General features: G+C 42.2%; 1 long non-coding RNA gene across 1 annotated transcript in view; it reads right to left on the bottom strand.

The window, feature by feature from the left end:
- Positions 1–12616, bottom strand: part of LOC115285662 — a 48676-nt gene extending 36060 nt beyond the window's left edge. Inside the window, exons 1-2 of the long non-coding RNA XR_003905634.1 lie at positions 12537–12616; positions 11946–12112 (exon numbers count right to left, since the gene is read on the bottom strand). This is a non-coding gene — a long non-coding RNA (uncharacterized LOC115285662). The remainder of the gene's footprint in view (positions 1–11945; positions 12113–12536) is intronic.
- Positions 12617–19697: the final 7081 nt, after the last annotated feature.

A 19697-nucleotide genomic window follows, 5' to 3' on the forward strand; every position in this document is an offset into this window, starting at 1 on the left:
ACCTCCTAGACCTCCACCGCAGCAGTCTCCTACTCGACACATCCCCAAAGGCAAGGGAATTGAAAGCAAAACTGAACTCTTGGGACTTCATCAAGATAAAAAGCTTCTGCACTGCAAAGGAAACAATCAAGAAAACTAAGAGGCAACCTCCAGAATGGGAAAAGATAGTGGCAAATGCCATATTGGATAAAGGCCTAGTGACCAAAATCTACAAAGAGCTCACCAAACTACACACCCAAAAGACGAATAATCCAGTGAAGAAATGGGCAGAAGACATGAATAGACACTCCTCCGAAAAGGACATCCAGATGGACACACACATGAAACTATGCTTAACATCACTCATCAGGGAAATCCAAATCAAAACCACACTGAGATACCACCTCACATCAGTCAGAGTGGCTAAAATGAACAAATCAAGAGACTATAAATGCTGGCAAGGATGTGGAGAAACACGCATGCTCCTACACTGTTGGTGGGAATGTAAACTGGTGCAGTCACTCTGGAAAACAGTGTGGAGGTTCCTCAAAAAACTATCAGTAGAACTCCCCTATGACCCAGCAATAGCACTGCTGGGGATTTACCCAAGAAATACAGAAGTGCTGATACATAGGGGCACATGTACCCCAATGTTCATAGTGGCACTTTCAACAATAGCCAAATCATGGAAAGAGTATAAATGTCCATCAACTGATGTATGGATCAAAAAGATGTAATTTATATATACAATGGAATACTACATGGCAATTAAGAAGAATGAAATCTGGCCATTTGTAGCAAAGTGGATGGACCTCGAGGGTGTCATGCTAAGTGAAATAAGTCAGACGAAGAAGGACAGATACCATATGTTTTCACTCATAGGTCTAACAGGAGAAACCTAACAGAGGGTCATGGGGAGGAGGAAGAGTTAGGGAGAGGTAGGGAGGCAAATCATGAGAGGCTGCTGAATACTGAAAACAAACTGAGGGCTGAAGGAGGAGCGGGAAATGGGAAGCGGGGTGATGGTCATGGAGGAGGGCACTTGTGGAGAAGAGCACTGGGTATGGAAACCAACTTGACAATAAGCTATAAATTTTTAAAACTGACTATGGTTTTGTGACAACAATTATAATTTTAAATTTAAAATTAAAGTATTTCCTAACAATTGTTCATGCATGCATCACACTAAGCACAATGGATTGGCAAAACCAATAGCCCCCTCCTACCATTGGTCACTTGTTGGAGAAACAATTCAGCTGCAGCCTGGATCACCGTCCTGCCCCCCACACCCAGGCCAGGTGCTGCTGTTTGCACAGGCTGTGAATTCTCCTCTCCTTCCAGCCTAGTCCCGGGGGCTCAAACCAATTTGTTCTGCACGTCCTCTTGACATCTCCTGGCCTGTCTAACTTACCAACTTAGACTGGAGATTCCCTACAGACACCTGTCCCTGCTCCTTTCCGATCCACCTCCTTACCCTCTCCTGAGAACTCCCAGCCATGTCCTCTTCCAAAACGTGCCCTGCCTTTACAAACTGGTTGAGACAGTCTTTCTGCCTTCTCAGCACAGAGGAAATGTGAACTTCCTTCTCTCTAGTTTCTAACGATGAGTGTGTCGTTACCCATAAATCTTAGTGAATCTGAAATGGTTACAGCCCGAGAGAATAGGCATCTAAAGATTAGAGACAAGTAAAGAGGCCAAAGATGCATCTACGTAGCACAAAGGACCTGTGGGCGTTTAAAGCAGTGGGCAATCAGTGGTTAAGATACTATTGGTCAGTGGCTGCCCTGTTCATGGTGATCTGTCACCCCCCATGGAGGGACACAGGATGCTGTCATAGAGCAGGCCAGAGCTTTGGGATCAGACACATATTGATTTGGAATGCATATCAGTCTCTCACTAGATATTTCAATTTGGACAACAACTATTACTTTGGGGACCTCTGGCTCTTCCTCTGTGCAAGGATCTCAGTAACTCTGCTTCACTGGATTGTGTGAAACCTTATATGCAAGCCCTGCTAACTGAGCTTGCATGTGGGAGCCCTGCTGAGTTTCTCTGTGAACTCCAGAAGGGTTACTTTGGCAGCCAGAATGGATTTTTCTGGAACATCATGTCCATGCTCAAGCAAACAGTTTATTCATCTTCTCATCTTGTTCCAGAAGTCCTCCTTTATCTTTTTGGGTTTCTGGCCTAGCTCTCCAACCCTGGAAGCCTTTGGCCTCAGCCCCCTTCTGAGTTCAGGGCTCTTGCATTCATTAGATTACATGGCAGCAGCATCCTCTGTCACTTATCTCGATAAGGCACCATGGGAGGGAACGCTCTGGCGAGAATGACTACATATCTGAATGAGGGAAAACAGTTAGAAGGTTCTGCAGCTCTCTACTCATCTGAAAATGATGAATGATTTCCTGCCAAGGACAATCAAGCTGCTAATTAATGATCTGGTAATGGCACCACTGTCCCCTGTCCGGCTCATATGTCTTCCCTGTGTGGACAGATTAAGGGTCATAAATAGAGCCTTGGGCTCTTGTTCACCCCATGAGTTTCTCTGTTGTCTCAAGGCCTGTTAGGGTAGATGCCAGTGGGGAAGGGGTAAGGGGGAGTGTGCTTCACAAGAGTTCCCGGGGACATCAGGGGCAGGGGGCAGAGAGGTAACATTGGCAAGAAGCCACCACGGACCAGGAATTTACAAGTTCCTTAACATTGCTTGTTTCGTGAAATCTCAGACAACCTTCGGGGGCAGATGAGATGCGATGGATGACTCCCATTTGGAGATGAAGGGATGACATTCAGAGAGCGTAAGTAATATGTTCTAGGCCACAGAGCTGGCAAGTGATTCCTGTGAGATTCCAACACAATCGGTTTGATTCCAAAACCATCATCTGGCACCACAGGGTTACACACTCCTGAACAAAGCCAGTATCTGCAGAATCTAAACAATACATCTCAAGAGTTATGGGTATAATATACACAAAATTCAGGATTCCATGGGAGGAAGGGCTGAGACCCGAGAAAGGCACAAACGTCACCTTTCAAGTTGTGTGGGAAGTTCATGTGTGGTCATTTTTACATTGGGCTTCTTTAATGATATATGTTACATAATGGGTGTGTGTACACACACACACACACACACACATAGTATAGTATAGTATAGTATAGTATATTAAAGATCTAATGCCTAAACAAAAGTCTTCTCGTTCTCAACCAAGCCCTCCTTCCTCACCACCAGAGCACACAGCAGCCCCATTCTTAAATGTACTGCGCTTTCAAACACCCGCTGCACACCACCGGAAACAGCCAAGGAAACCCTTTTACACTGATGTTCACACTGGAAGTGGAAACAAGAGAGCTCATCCTCACCTGTGAGGCGAATTCTAACCTCACAGATACCCACACTCTCTGGTGCTTTCCATCTATGGCCATTCTCTCTCCTTTTTACTCCCAAAACAAGTATTTCCAGAACTAAGGAGGGAGTCGGTGCACAGCATTGTTTGTGTTGAGGGGGATGAGGGAGTGAGTGGGGAATAATGGGATGAGGAAGGAAAATCAGCCCAACAGCAGAGGTGGTGAGTCCTTCCCTGGACAGAGATGGGTGGTGATGGTGACGCACTGAGGGCCACAGCGTGCCCTGAAGCAGAAAGGCAGTGCACCTTCCTGCATCTAAAAACGTGCCCTTATCCAAAAACTAAACTTCTCTAGCAACCGTCAGCTCATTACTACAGGCTGTGTTTGGCCTTCGCTCAGAACTATACAATGGAGTCGCCCTGAAGCTTCTCCAGGGTCAGAGGAACTATCCAGCCAGCTCAGAATTGGGAAGCACTGCTGTGAACACACGTTTCTCTACAAACGCAAGGACAGTATTACAGAAGGATGCTAGGAGTTGAGCAATAAATTACAGTATCTTGAGATATTCTTAAGTGAGCATAAACACCCATGAAAGACCAAAGGCAGAAGGGCCACGCAAGGCTTTGACCTTGGCCTTGGCCCTTTCCGGGGCCTGCTGGGCCCCATAGTCACCCAGGGGTAACCCCTTTCCCCTTTCTCCCAGGCCTGGCTCCCAGGCATCTGTGGGTCCACTAGGCCCAATAGGCCTGAGGCTCCCAGATTCCATGCAGAAAGACACCTGTCCTTTACTGCCAGACTCTGCCAAATGGAATAAACCCTGACACTGCACAGAAACAAGCTCCCAACAAGAAGAGATCTTAGTCAAGCTGTCTTTCCTTGTCCAGCCTTGTAAGGGGCACATGGGCACAGAGAAGAAGGTTGAGCTATGACATCCCTCTCTGTGTTTCTCTGATCAGCCTCCTACCCTCCATGCTAAGCCTAGGGAAAGCAAGATGGGGGTACAGGGACAAAGAATTCTGGTTATTATTTCAACCTCTTTTGGTCTGCCAAAAATTAACATAATCAATTTCACTTTTTTTTTTTTTAAGGTAAATCCTGCCATGAACTTCACTGACCTGGCATATAAAAGTTTGCTCTTTGGAGAGAGGAAGAGAGAGAGACAAAGCAAGAAACAGACTGTTAACTATACAGAACAAACTGATGGTTACCAGAAGGGAGGGGGGCAGGAGGGGGGGTGAAATAGGTGATGGGAATTAAGGAGTGCACTCTTGTCTTTTCTTGTGATGTATGGAAGTGTTGAATCACTATACTGTACACCTGAAACAAATATACCACTGTATGTTAACTAACTGGAATTGAAATAAAAACTTAAATAAAATAAAATACATTTTTTAAATATTTTTTTAAAGTTTGCTTTTTGATTCTCTTAGGAGGTCTTCACCCCATTGCACAAGTTTATTCTAATTTGTATCATGTAATCAACTAATGACAAAAGACTCCAAAGAGATGGTGGTGAATCATTACGTCCACCAAACACTGGGCAGTCTGGAGAGTTTCTGGGACACCTGAGGCTCCCTTTGTATACTTTGCATTTCAGTGGTGCCAGAGAGAGATCCTGATCAGGTCATTCTGGGTTGTTGGGGTTTTTTTTAATAACTCAAAATAGAAAGAATGAAAGTCTTAAATAATCATCTTACAGCAATATCACTGCCAAGCCAGTGGGCAATGACAGCTTCCCAGAAGCTCTTATCTTATCTGCCCCCAGATTACTCTTATCTGTCCCAAATTAAGGGAAGTTTCAACTTCAGCAACTCAGAGCAATTCAGAGAAGAAACAATGCCCTGACCTCCAGCAAAGATAATTAGAAGTTGGTCCTTCTCCATTTCTTCTGTTAATCAAGATTATCTCTACTTTGAATTGTACAAGGCCCACAGAGCACTCCAGAGAGTCCCAAATCAATCTTCACTTGTTGATGGAACAGACAAAGCATCAACCACATGATGAAGAAAATCACAAATGTCCCCTACTTCTGTTCAAGCACAGATGAAGCTCTTTCTAGGTCTATACACTGGGCTAAACACCAGGACCATCAGAGATGGTTAAGAGCAAAGTCTTCCTTCTAAGAGCTAACAGCCCAGTGAAAAAGCAGGCACGAGATGCAAGGCCCCCTAGGACATGGACAAAAAATCATGGGCATCTATGGGTGATGACTGGTGAGGTCAGGAAAAGCTTTTCAGGGAGGTGAGATTAGATCCAGGCGACCCAGCACTAAGATGATGTATTTGCAAGAAACATCTGCATGGAAATAAAATAGGCAGGATTGTTCAAAGAATAATCTACTCTAGTAGAAATGTGGGGTGTAGAAATATTGATATATCTACAGCCCAGGATGAAATGTCACCCATCCCCAAGTCTAGGACATCTAGAAAGAACACCAAAATTACAAGCAACTATGATCCTTCCAGACTCCTTACTTCACTGTCGATCCAAAAGTACCTACTAGCCTCACCTGACTATTTAAAAAGCAATCTTCAGGCCCTTGTCAGTGACTCAATGATGATATTGCAAGATGAGGTGATTCTTTTTGAAGTCAGAGCACGTTGTCATAGAGGTCCAGAGCAGTAAGTCATAAATTGCAAAGAGACAGTGCCCTGATCTCGACAGACTGCCTAACTGAAGATACCAGCTAGACCCTCAAGGTTTGCAACAGATGTTTCAGAAAGGCTGCAGGTGTGGATCTGGGGCTCTTTCACCTGGAACTGCTTCTCCTAAGAGTCTTCCACCTATGAGGCAAATGTGATGAAAAGATTACTGTACAGTAAGTCCCTCCTTATCCATGGGGCATATGTTCCAAGACCCTCAGGGAATGTTTGAAACCATGGATCACACCAAACCCTATATATACATACAATGCTCCCTGGCTCCAAATATTGCCATCAATAAGAACACATCTGTTCATGTCTTCCACCCACAGACTTAATGTCTTTTCCATCTTAACTAAGTACTTATCACACATCATGGCCATAACTTTTACAGTTTGAGGTTCGACAGCAAAACCAGCACAAATTTCTTTTTCCTTCTTCACAATTTCCTGGTCAGAGGATTCATTCTTACCATAGATCTTAGCAACCTTAGCATACGATTCTTTTTCCTTCCTTATTAAGCCAAGAATTTTTAAGTGTATTTATTTATTTTGAGAGAGATGGAGACATTGTGAGTGGAAAAGGGTTAGAGAGAGAGGGAAAGAGAGAATCCCAAACAGGCTCCACACTGTCAGCACAGAGCCTGACACAGGGGCTCAAACTCATGGAACACTGAGATCATGACCTGAACTGAAACTGAGAGTCACACACTTAACCGATTGAAACACCCAGGTGCCCCAAGCCAAGAACTTTTACCTTTTCACGTAAGAAAGAACTTTGCAACTTCTCTTTGACATACATGAATTGCCACCATTGCTGCTCTTGCACTTAGGAGCCATTATTAAATAAAATAAGAGTTACTTGAACACAAGTACTGTGATGCAGCAATAGTCAGTCTGATAACCAATATGGCTACAAGTGACTAACAGGTACATAGCCTGGACAGCATGGATATGCTGGGCAAAGGGATAATTCATGTTCCAGGCAGGATAAGGCAGGACAGCACACATTTCATCATGCCACCTGGACTGGTGCATAATTTAAAACTTATTAACTATTTCCAGAATTTTCCATTTTTCAAAGCACAGTTGACCACAGGTAACTGTAACCGTAGAAAGTGAAACCATGGATAAGAAAGGACTATGGTAATTCTTTTTCAAAAGTAAAGCAAACACATTAAAATAAGTTCTTACATAATTCATGATCAAACAGAATTGGTGAAATAGAAATTCATGCAGATATGTGATTTTAGTAGGAAATTTACTAAGTAATGAGTTTAATTTTGTTCCTAACTACAGTCTTATTTTCAAATAGTAGGCTAGTTCTTTAGTGATTTCCAAAATGCTATCTCAGCCAAATTTCCTTTAGTATAGTATCATTTTAATATTGTATTCCCTATTTTTAAAAAATGTTTGAAGGTGAAGCTGTCAATACATGCATTGCTAAATGGACTGTATGTTTACAAATAATTTATATCAATAACTAGGGTGAATTTATTAGTTGGAGGAGGAACATATACTACTGCTGTATTTATGACTGTCAATTTTTGAATAACTAAATTTAATGTCTTAAATTTAGATTGATTTTATAAGAAGATCAAAGTACAGCTCATCATTTTCCAAAGTGTATCTTTATAATAGTTAATGCTCCCTACTATAGTAGGAAAGTTGTTCTAAATCCAATATAGATAGCTATATACTATTTAACTACCTAGAGGAAAATGAGGATAACATAATGTGCAGAATGATAAAATACAAATAAGTCATTATTTATGGTATACAGTATAAAAATATTTTATTTGCATCGTTTAGGATTGGGTTTGTCGGCAACTAGCAGAAGCCAACAGTGCCGGCTTATGTGTCTGCAGTAATGTGGGAGATGCAGCCTACCGCTGGTTGGGAGGCCCACAGTGGCCTGAGGCTCCAAGTCCCCTCTGTAGTCCTGATAGATCATCCTTAGCATGAGGTTTCTGTCCCTTAGTTACAGGGTGGCCCCTGCACTCCCAAGCACTGTGTCCATACAGGATGGAAGAATGATGATGGATGGTGAGGCGTACGGCAGAGCTAAAGGCAGTCCTGCCTGATCACTGAAAAACAAATTTCTTTTTACTTTAAGCTCTACCTAGCAACTTCTGTTTCCATCCAAAGAGCCAGAATTGGGTCATATGTCCACCCATAGCTTTTAGGGAATCTGTAGAGTTGATTTCTTTTCATCAGGCATTGACATACTCTGCAGAGTTCTAGTAGTTAGTAAGCACAAGAGAATGGATATTGAGTAAGCAATTGACTGTTTCTACTACAATGTCATGATTTTTATCATTTCTGTGCTGGAACCTCAAATGGGAGGGTACAAGTTGCTTCAGACACACAGAAGGAGACTTCTGTGCTCCATTGAAGTTAGGCACAGCCACATGCCCGCTTGCAGCTGGTGAAGGTAAGCACAAGTGGCAGGCTAAAAGACTGAGCAGTAGTGCTCGACTGGCACCCTACCTTCCCTGCAGCAACCACGAATGTCCCTGGTGAGAAGGGTCCAAGTCCTCGAGTGTTCCCTGTGAGCGGAGCCCCCCCGTAGCACTTGAGCAGCAAATACACTTCTGCTCTTTGAAGCCACTAGGATTTGGGTTTGGTTTGTCACAGCAAAAAACATCTCCCCCGATTGTCAGAAACTGATGGTAATTTGTCCAGTGCTCGCAGTCACATGTGTTTTGTTTGGTTACTAAATAGGTGGGATCCTTTAGAATGTAGTATATATGTTTCACAAGCCAGTAGCATTTTTTTTAAATAAAGGGTTGAAAATCAAATAATCCAGCCTTTTTTAACATTTACTTCCTAGGATGATAGTGGTCTGGATGCAGTGACTATCTGTAGGTATATCAAGAGGAGCATATACACTTTGATAAGTTAAACTGTCTCTTTGAAGAGAATATAGAGAGAAATTATCCCCATATAGGTCCCTATCAATGAGGGGCAGTTAACCAAGATGGAGAGGTGGCCTCTCTTCCATCCTAATAAATCTTAATAAAAAAGAATTGTTTTACTGTGCATATTTTAAATGTTTGTTTATTTTCAAAGAGAGAGAGAGAGCACAAAATGGAGAGAGAAGAGGAGGGAGAGAGAGACAGAATCCCAAGCAGGCTCTGCATGGTCAGTGCAGAGCCCAATGTGGGGCTTAATCTTAAACATGAACTGTAAGAACATGACCTGAGCTGAAATCAAGAGTCGATGCTTAACTGCCTGAGTCACCCAGGCACCTCTTTTACTGTGTATTTTGAAATCATTTCAGACTTACGACAATGTTGCAACAATAGTACAAAGAATCCCCCCTCAACTTCACTCACCCCATACTCTCCTGCTTTTCCTCCTGATGATCTGGAAACTTCTCTACCTTTCTGGCAGGTTGGTCCTCCTCAACTTAATCTTGGATGTAAGAGTTCCTCAAGGTTGCCTACCCCTGTCCCTTCTTCATCTACACCCTTTTCTCAGATGAACCTGTGTGGCCCCCAATCCCCATTACCACATGCCAAGTGTCTCCTCTGGTCCCTACACTTCTATCTATATATTCTCTTTGATATATCTAGTGATAGTCAATTGTATACATGATATTCACTCTTCAATGTCTCCAAAGTGCCCTAAAGTCCCAAGAAAAACTTACTTTCCCCACCCCTACCCACACCTGGTCCTCCCGTCTTCTGCTGTCCCACAATCCATCATGTAGCGCAAGCCAGAAATCTTACAGCCCTAGTTGGCACGTCTTCAATTCATCTTTCCTAGCCTGTGCCAAATCCTTTCCTCAGGAAGCCTTCCCTGTCCTCCCTAACAGACAAATCTCCTAGAACTATGCATTTCACCTTCACTGCATTTATCACAGTAATGATTTTATAATTATTTATTTGGCCACTTAATTAGCTTCTGTCTCCTCAACTAAACCATGAGCTCATTAAGGGAAAGACTTGGTTCTGTGTGGTGGTATCCCCACCTCCTAACTCACTGTCTCAAGTGGTCAGTGCTCAGTAGGGTTTTTTTTTTTAATGAATATGAGAATGGGCACCTATCCAACATGCAATTTTACTTATGAAAGTTCTAGATTCCTGTCTTCTCCTTGGTGGATCACTTAAGGGAGGGAAGATCAGCTCATGTTCCCCGTGGGACTCACCCCTAAAATATTCTCAAGAGATTTCAAAGGCCAGACAGACCCAACTCCTCTAGTTCAAGACAAAACTTTTTCTTGCATTACCAATATTCCAGAAATTGAAGTCCTTAAATTTGGTAAATGACAGACAGAACTCATCCTTATTCAGGCTGACAGTGGGAATAGCAGAGTGCACACACACTTGGAGGGAGAACATCCCAGGAAGAGGGCACAGAAATGCAAAGGCCCTGAAGCAGGAATCTGCTATATGGAAGAAAACACCCTCAATGGTCGTAGGTCAGCACCATGATGCATATGCTTGGTTTGTGTTGTCACCACTGGACCCCCACAGCCCAGCCCAGTGCCAGCATGCCTAGAAGCACAATAAAGCATTGTTGTTGATGTTGAATATCAAGCACTCAACATGGTCTCTGTAACAACTGGCATGACAGATTTAGGGACTGAGTCAGCTGTCTGAGAATTACTGATCCCCTTGTGCATGTAGGAAATAGCCTACTGCTTGGTTGGGAAGAGGGGCCATTGAACCCTGACTTGTTGCAAATGTCCTGCGGGAAATGACCTCTGCTACCCCACCATTTCACCTGGATCCCAGCTCCAGATGATTTGACTAATTAGCATCTGGCAGGTGTCTGGAAAGAGCTACAGGGCAGCAGTGAGGTAATGGCCAGGCACTTGCCCCCCACCCCACCCCATTCCACTGCTGAGAAATCCTCCATTTAATTAGGGATGCCAGAGGATTACTTTTTTATGTTTTTAACTCCCTTGTAGGTTCTGGCCCCAATCACGCTTTTGGAAAGTTCCATACTCTCCTTCCTGCTCCCACTGCCTCAACAACAACTGTGCTCAGGTTAAAGTTACTGTTCACTGAAGAGGGAGCTCTGTCTTCTCTGGGCCCACACTGACTGTGGCAGGATCCAGGCTCCTCCCTCACCCATAGTCCCTCCCATGCTTTGGGTAACTGACATCTTGCACTTGGGTTGCTCTTAAGTACCAGTAGTAGTGATTTTTAGCTTGGCTTCCTATTTTCTCAAGTTAGTAATTTTCAGGTAGTTCCAATGGGCTTTTCTGTCATTTCTCTGGTTCCTGGGCTATAGAGCTAGAAGGCTATTTAGATGCTTCAAATGGTCCATTTGATATAGACATGTATAGTCCTGGGGGGCAATTGACTGTATCAATGGTGAATAAAAAGCTTATGCTCATAGAACAGTACAATCCAGAGAGGTAACCCTAATATAAACCATGGACTTCAGTTAATAATAATACATCAATACTGTTTCATCAATGATAAGAAACATAACACAGTAATGCAGATATGTAAGACTCTACACATTATTTGCTTAATTTTTTATAAACCTAAAATTGTTCTTAAAAATAGTCAATTGATAAGGGAATAGATGAAACAAGATTAGCTAATAGCTGGTCATTTTTGAAGCTGGGTAGTGGGTGCACAGATGGGGAGTCAATATATTATTCTATGTCTACAATAAAGCTTTGTTAACCTTATGTTATTTCAATAATGTATCTTATCTACTTATAAAAATAATTCATGTGCATTGTACACATTTGAAGGACACTGGAAAGTACCTATCATGGAGTCATTCAAAATACGAATGCAGTCACCATAACATTTCGCCATGATCATTTATACAAATAACAAAAACAGGATCATGCTGAATAAAATGGTTTGGAACCTATCTCTTTTTTTTAAACTAAGTATTGTACAATGAACAACTTCCCATGTCTTAAAATAGCTTAGAAAGTAGGTTTTTTAAATAGTTGCAACAAGATTTCATGGTAGAGCTACACTATAAAGTCTAGAAATTAAATACCCACCTGAATGGCCCTCATCCCATCTGGTTGAGATTGTCAGAGGTGTGAGATCTGCAGTGCACACCGAGTCCTGCTACAGAAAAGCCTGACAGCAGTGAGAAAGCCATTTGGTCTCAGTCCCCAGCTGGTGGTGAATTTCTCACACTTCAAGTTGTAAATGCACCTCAATGCTATTTAACACAGTGGAAGAGGCACATTTTTTTTCTTCAGAATGTACATGATCTCAAGTGGATTTGCTATTTACAAAATGAAAGGGGGCCAGGATGCAAGTGTTGGAAGCCTTGGTGTGCGTGCAATTGCTCTCCCTGGACCAACAAGCGGGCACTCTCTGGGGGTGCCGAGGACAAAGGCAATTCCTGGCACCCACTGAAACATTGTCCCCTCCCTCCTGCATAAGAAAGCATATCAGGAGCCAAATGAGTGAGAATGGTGTTATAACAATACCATTCACTTAGTAACTGTAGCAAATCCTCAAATCAACCTTCCCCCTGGCTGTGATCCTCTACCACCTACCTAGACGGGTGGCCCATTGGCTCCAGATGGGCCCTGCCAGCCCCCAACCGGACCTAGGATAGGTCTCAGTTAATCACCCACCTCTTGGCTTAGAGAATCAAGGCTAAAGCAGGATTTCAAGGGACCAAACATCCATGTAGATAGCAGGCACACTGGCATATTTGACCACAGATTACACAATTAATGAGACTTCTAGATCAGATCTGGATGAAGCAGTTTCTTCCTGAAGGAGCCAGTTCTCCCAGACACAAGCGCCAGCCCACCCCACTTTGCCAAAGGTATTTTCTTCCACAGAGCTGGAGAAAAAATGAGGGCTTAAAACTTTAAATATGAGGAGACGTGTTTTCTAAAACTCAAGACTCCTGCCAATATATCAGGACCTTTATCTCGGCAAGTTTATGTAATCAGACAACGGTAATCTGCCCTGTGATGTAAACACTGAGAAGTCACAATCAGTGCTTGGGAAGGCCTAGCACTGTCAGAGAAACCTCCTGGACCTGAGGACCTGAACAGCCTGGGAGGCCTCAGCTTTCAGGTCAGCTCCCCGGGGTCTGAGCCTGGGAGATCTTCCAGGTCATCTCATCCAGTAAAGATCCATCTATCAGTTGAATTCCTGAGAATCACTGGCTCTTGAGGAACCTAGCCCAAATTGTGAACTGACCCCACCTGAAGAGTTCGTGGACACCCCTGAGGGCCACAGAACAGAGCAGTGGATGACTCAGCCAGATTCAAGTTGCCATCAGTTCAGAGGGCCTGAGGGGAGACTCATTGCAAAGGATACGCAGTTGTCCCGGTTTGGAGAAGAGAAGATGTTTTTACCAGGAGAAAAAGCAACTCCTGGTCCAGAGAAAACAGAGAGAGAAGCCAGTGGAAGAGTCGTCATGCTATGGCCATGGATGTGACACAGAGACAGAGCATTCCTCAGGGCCTCATCTTCTCAGTCAGCGCCCTGCCCATCTTGACGTGCAGAGAAAGAGCATCCCATCCACAACCATCTGGCCACACATTGAAGAATGCGCCTCATCCTTAACGCTGCAGTTTGGGCAGGTCTGTTCCATCCCTGAGGATCCCAGATCTTCTTGACACTGAGGACCACAGGAGTAACCCCAGCTCCGGCCAGCATTTCCTTTGGCCCAATGGGGCAAGGAAGAGACCCAAAATTGTTACCTTCTCCAAAAGGAAATCAGTAGAAAACTTAAATAAACGTGATAGAGGCAGAAGGTGAGGGAAACACATCGCCTGTATTCTGTCTACAAATACTTCCCAAGGACTGTCTGCCCCTCAGATCAGGCCGGGTAACAGGAGGACATTTCCCCATCCCCCACGCCTGGGGCTGTGCCTGCTAGAGATTCTAGAATTCAGAGTGTTCCTCTCTTCAGGAAGAGATGACCAGGATGTGATTCCAGAGGGTACTGTGACTCAGCCAGCCACATGGGAAAACCACCAGTGTTCCAAGAATGTTCTTTAAAGGAAGGGGTTTGAGAAGGTCAGGATGAAATGTTGAGAGGTGAGGAGGAGGAGGTGGCCCAAATGACCACAGTAAAAACACTACAAAATATATCATAAAAGGAGGAAATAATTTAGAAAATAGAAAGTAAAAACTTAAATAAAACTAAGGAATTAAAGGTAAACAGGCCATGATGCTGAATGACTCAGAGAAATGGTATTTTAAAAATCACCAAGATAAAAGATTAAACTCTGAAGATCAGTTACAAGAAAAATTTAAGAGCAAAACAAGTCAAAAGAATTAGAATAGATGAAAGAGCAGTTTAAAACCAACAAACCAAATAGATGAAATGAATGAAATTTTCATTGAAGTGAAAATGAAAAAGTATTTTTTAATGTCCACAATAACAGATTAGTTAAATAAATTATGATAGATTATATGGTGCAATATTAAGACACCTCTGAACATTGTTTTAGAAAAACAAGCAATGTGGGACACCTGGCTCGGTCAGTTGAGCATCCAACTTGATTTCAGCTCAGGTCATGATCCCAGGGTTGTGAGAGCGAGTCCCACATTGGGCTCTGCTAAACATGGAAGCTGCTTAAGATTCTCTCTCTCTCCCTCTTATATGCAGAGAACAAACTGGAGGTTGCTACAGGAGAGGTGGTGGGGGCATGGGCTAAATGAGTGGTGGGCATTAAAAAGGGCACTTGTTGAGATGAGCACTGGGGGGCATAGTATGTGATGAATCACAGGGTTCTGCTCCTGAAACCAATACTACACTGTATGTTAACTAACTTGATTTAAATAAATAACTTTTAAAATTAAAGAAAAAAAAGAAAATCTAGATGGGATTTTTTCACAGCTTTTTCTTTTGATGAATCATATTAAATCCTAAAATAGCCAAAGAAAAGAATTTTGCTTTCTAAAGCTAAATAGTTAAGATGCAACATTTTCCTTAAAAAAGCAAAGAGCCCCAAAATATAAATTAATAAATTCTAAAAATATGTAATGAGAAAAGAGCTTTGTGTATATAACATAAAGAGACAGAAGCAATACATATGTCTTATCTTAAAAATAGCTATTCATGGGGCACCTGAGTGGCTTAGTTGGTTAAGCATCTGACTTGGCTTATGTCATGATATCACAGCTCATGGGTTCAAGCCTTCATCAGGCTGTCTGTTAGCAGTGCAGAGCCTGCTTTGGATCCTCTGTCTTCTGCTCTCTCTGCCCCTCCCCCACTTGCACTCTCTCTCCCTTTCTCAAAAATAAATAAACATTTTTTTTAAAAAGAGATTCACTCTCTCTCCCTCTGCTCCTCTCTCCTGCTTGCACTCTGTCTCTCTTTAAAAAAAAAAAAAAGAAAGGAAGGAAGAAAGAAAGAAAGAAAGAAAAGAAAAGATAAAAGAAAAACAGCAAAAGCAAAGATACATAGTATGCTCCTAGTATATACTACATGATAAAATTAAAAAGAGTACAACCCTGGGGCCCCTGGGTGGCTCAGTCAGTTAAGCCTCTGATTCTTAATTCAGCCTCAGGTCATGATTTCACCATTCGTGAGTCTGAGCCCCGCATCCGGCTCTGGGCTGATGAGATTCTTTCTCTCCCTCTCTCTCTGCCTCTCCTGTGAGCTCTCTCTCTCTCTCAAAATAAATAGATAAATACTTAAAAAGAGTACAATTCCAACTTAAATACATATATATGTAAATACATACAATTATGCATTCATAGAAAAATGCGTGTGTGCAAGCACATGTGCATGCTTAGATAAAAGTGTGGAAGGACATGCATCAAAATGCTACCAAAGGTTAACTCTATGGAATTATTAGTAATTTACTTTGGTCAGACTTTTTTGAACTTCTTACCATAAATCAGTATTCCTTTTATTGCCAGGGAAAAAAATGTTTTTCAAAGAATAAAAATCAGAAAACAGCTTGAAAATGTATCCGTAGAAAATGAAAGTTTTGTGTTGTTTTAAAGTTATTCTGTTAAGATATTTAATTTTTACTTGAAGAGATTCTATGGAAGGAAAAACATCTTCAAGTGAATTCTTAATTGAATAAGAGGATACAATGTCCATTTGTTCACTAAAAGATATTCATTCCACATCTTAATTCTCGCCAAACACTCGCCCAGTTCCTGGGGATATAACAAACAGACAAAAATCTTCTTACGGGTTGCATTCTGGTTGGGGGAATACACAGGAAGCAAAATGGATCATATGTCCAAATGTGGTAAGGAGTTTAGAGAAAAAAGAGCAGAAGAAGGTACAGTTGCTTCATTTTTACAAAGAGTGATGATGGATGAATCCCGGAGAATGTGACTTTAGGATAAAACCTTAGGAGGGGAGGGCGCCGTCCGTGGATAGAAAGCACCCAGGTCAAGGGAACTCTCGTGTGAAGGAGTTGAGGTGAACAGCAAGCAGGTCTGTGTGCTGGACAGAGTAACAGAGAATGGAGCAGAGAAGATGAGGGCAAAGGGCGACTTTGGCTGTGACTGTGAGGAGGGTCAGCAGAGGGCCATAAATTGAGAAGAACACGAACAAAGGATAACGACGGGCCCAGCGTTGCGCACTGTCAAATGCACTTGTGTCAACAAGTGTCACCCTGGCAAGGTTCCTCATGAGGTACTACTCAAACGTGTGGTTTAGGCTTCAACTATGCACCACAGAGCTTGGGATCCATGCTGAGGTCACAAAGGTAGCTGTGAACTTGATGGTGCACCTTTATCCAAAGATGTGTCATTGTTTCTCCTCAGCACACATCATCACCACATCTTCCCACTGGACCCAGAGTGGAAGAGGGCTCACCAACCAGCACAGGGACACACTGATTTCTAGATCTTCAGGCCCGGTGGCTTCCTCACTGCAGCCACACCCACTGATAGACTGCACAGAGAAAACCTCTCCAGCCCCAGGAGAACCCAGGGGCCAATGCTCATTCTCTAGAAGTAACAGAGCTGGGGGAAGAAGGCCTTCCCTGCCAGCATCATCACCAGTCACCCAGAGGGGATTCCTCTGGCCAGCCCATTCATCGGAATAGAACTGGACACACCCCCGACATGTAAATTCTCCATGATCTGAATGGAATGGAGCTCTCTCAAGAGGGAGCTAGGGAAATTAGAGGGAATTAGGACTGGAAAAACCTGTGCAATCATTTCAGGCTTTTGTCCCCATCTTCATTATTGGTGGAGAACTTGTCGTCTAAGAAATGAGAATTCTTGGAATTATAGGTTGAATCATGGATGAAACCCTTTATAAGGAAAGAGCTAATCTGCCAAATCCTCCCAGGACAAACCATCAGCTCAGCTATACTTTCCCCAGTTTCTAAGAACTATGTGAGGAAAAGTCCCTTCTTGCATTCATAGAGTTAACCAACACTGTCTTTCTGGTGGCTTGGACCATTTTGGTGATTATATTATTAGTGGACTAAGTCTAATTATTGTACAGAAACAGATGCTTTCGGCCTGGGCAGGAAGTGAGGCTGTAAGTGCAAAGAAGCATGGAGGACCGTATCCTCAGCCCACTGGCAGGTCTCCTGCCTGTTGGGTCAATGCCATCCAGCTCAGAATTTGTGGTGGAACTTGGTACTTGACGCTCTTCCTAAGGAGCTCAAAGCTGGAAGTTAGAGATTAATCCAGTTTTATTCTGCAGTCACTAGAGCTAGGCAATAGCCTCACAATCCGTAATCTCCCTGTCTCAGGACTGCTAACGCCCTTTACAGTTGCCTAGCACTTTGCCATTTACAAAGAACTTCTGCATTAATTATTCCCTTTGAGACCGGACCAACTGTGTGAAGTTAAGTAACAGATGCCTCGGGGGAGTTAAGTGGCTTGCCAAAAGCCATGAGTGTCAGAAGTGCTAGGCCCTGAACTTCTGACCCCCAGTGGTCTGACTCCAGGGAACAGCCCTGTCCACCGGACCACCCTGGCATTCATGACCTCACTCTATCAACATCACCCACCAGTGCCCGGATGTGTGAAAATGCCCTTCTTAAAGAATCTACATTGACTGGTTGGAGGCTATATAACTTTTAAAACAGCAATTATGCGCTGACTCAGATTTCCTCCTACCTCCCAAAGGTAAGCTAGTCCCCTCTTCTCCATGCTACATCTGTACTTTAAGTGTTCCTCTATTATTTCTTATTAATTTGTACTATAATTGATTTATTTATGTTTCAAGCTATTGCCTGTGAAATCCTTAAATCAGTGAAGACTTCTGAGGTAGGTGGAGGGAGCAGAGTTCTTGAACACATGGTTTTTGGAGCCAGGCTGCTTAGGATAGAATTCTAAATGCACCACTTATTAGTATGTATGAGAAAATTACTTAAACTTTGTGTCTTCACTTTCTCATCTGTAAAATGGAGACAACAACAAAATTGCCAACTTCATAAGGTTATTGTGAGGATGAAAGCATTTACATATAAACCACTAGAATAATTGGTAAATTAAATGCAGTATATGCATACAAGGGAAAAATAGTCTCTGGCTATGAAGAAAGGAAATATATCTATACAAACCACCACTTTATTTGGTATCATCATCATCATCATCATCATCACATCCTAGCTCCAATCAAGCTTGCCACACAGCAGGTGCCCCATAAGGTTCAATCAAATGAATGAATAAATAAATATACTGATCCTGATAAAACAGTGATTTGAGTGAAAAGAGAAGTGTTACCTACTCTACTTGGGGACAGTCATAGTTGCCTGGAGCACATCTAAAAATGCTAGCATCACTGCTTTCCTCAACAAAAGAATACACAGTAAATTCAAGGAACTGAACTTGAGGTTCCTAAATTGATTTATCCAGATGAAACTCACAGGCCTCCAGACCCCCAAAAAAAATCATGCTCACTTATTTATTAATAACATAATTGTATGCAAACTAAGAAACTTTGTTTCAGTTCAGGCTAAGTTGCTTGGCTTGAACTGCTGGGAGCCTATCAGAAACCCCACAGACATGGATATTGGGTGGAAGAGCCTGAGAAGAAATCCGACATGCCCTTCTCTCTTTTGAGAATGTTTGATTAAGAACAAACTACAAAGGTAACCACCACAGAAGCAAAGAGGATTTCACAACAAAACTCTCTGGAGTGTGTGTGTGTGTGTGTGTGTGTGTGTGTGTGTGTGGTGAGCCATGAAAGCAAAAGGTAGGTGATTCAAGAAACTTGTACAAGGAAATGAAATGTTTACTTTGAAAATCTATAACTTAAAAAAAAAAGTTGGGTCTTTCCTATCCAAAACAATTGATATCAAACATAAGACAGCTTTTGCAAAGATTGGAAAAGGCCAGATTTTAAGTTAATTAAAGTATCTAACATTTGTTTACCATATTCCATTTATAGAACTTTTACATGTTTTAAATTCTAAAAGATTAAAGATAATCCTTTATAAGTAAATATCACAACAACTCTCACAGATCAGTTCAAGGAGAAAGATCACAGAATTTTTATTGCAGTCCTTTTTGTTATAGTGAAAAATGTTAAATAACTGAAATGCAAATGGATGGATAAATTGCTAAGTGAAATGTGGTATATTGATACAATGGGAAAATATTATACACCAATCACAAGAAATTATATATACATATGTGTATGTATGTATTAACATGGATATATTTCAAAAACCATGGAAGTATAAAACAAGAAGTTCATAATGACAAAGTGATGTTTATAGTGTAGCACATGTTTTTAAGAAGAAAAAAAGGCCATGAACTTCCAATAATACGACTTACCATAGCAACAGAGTAGTTTTTTGCAATCTTCTAAACTTTTTCTTAAAACTAAACAGACC

The sequence above is a fragment of the Suricata suricatta genome, chromosome 2 (assembly GCF_006229205.1).
Source record: "Suricata suricatta isolate VVHF042 chromosome 2, meerkat_22Aug2017_6uvM2_HiC, whole genome shotgun sequence".
Lineage (NCBI taxonomy): Eukaryota > Metazoa > Chordata > Mammalia > Carnivora > Herpestidae > Suricata > Suricata suricatta.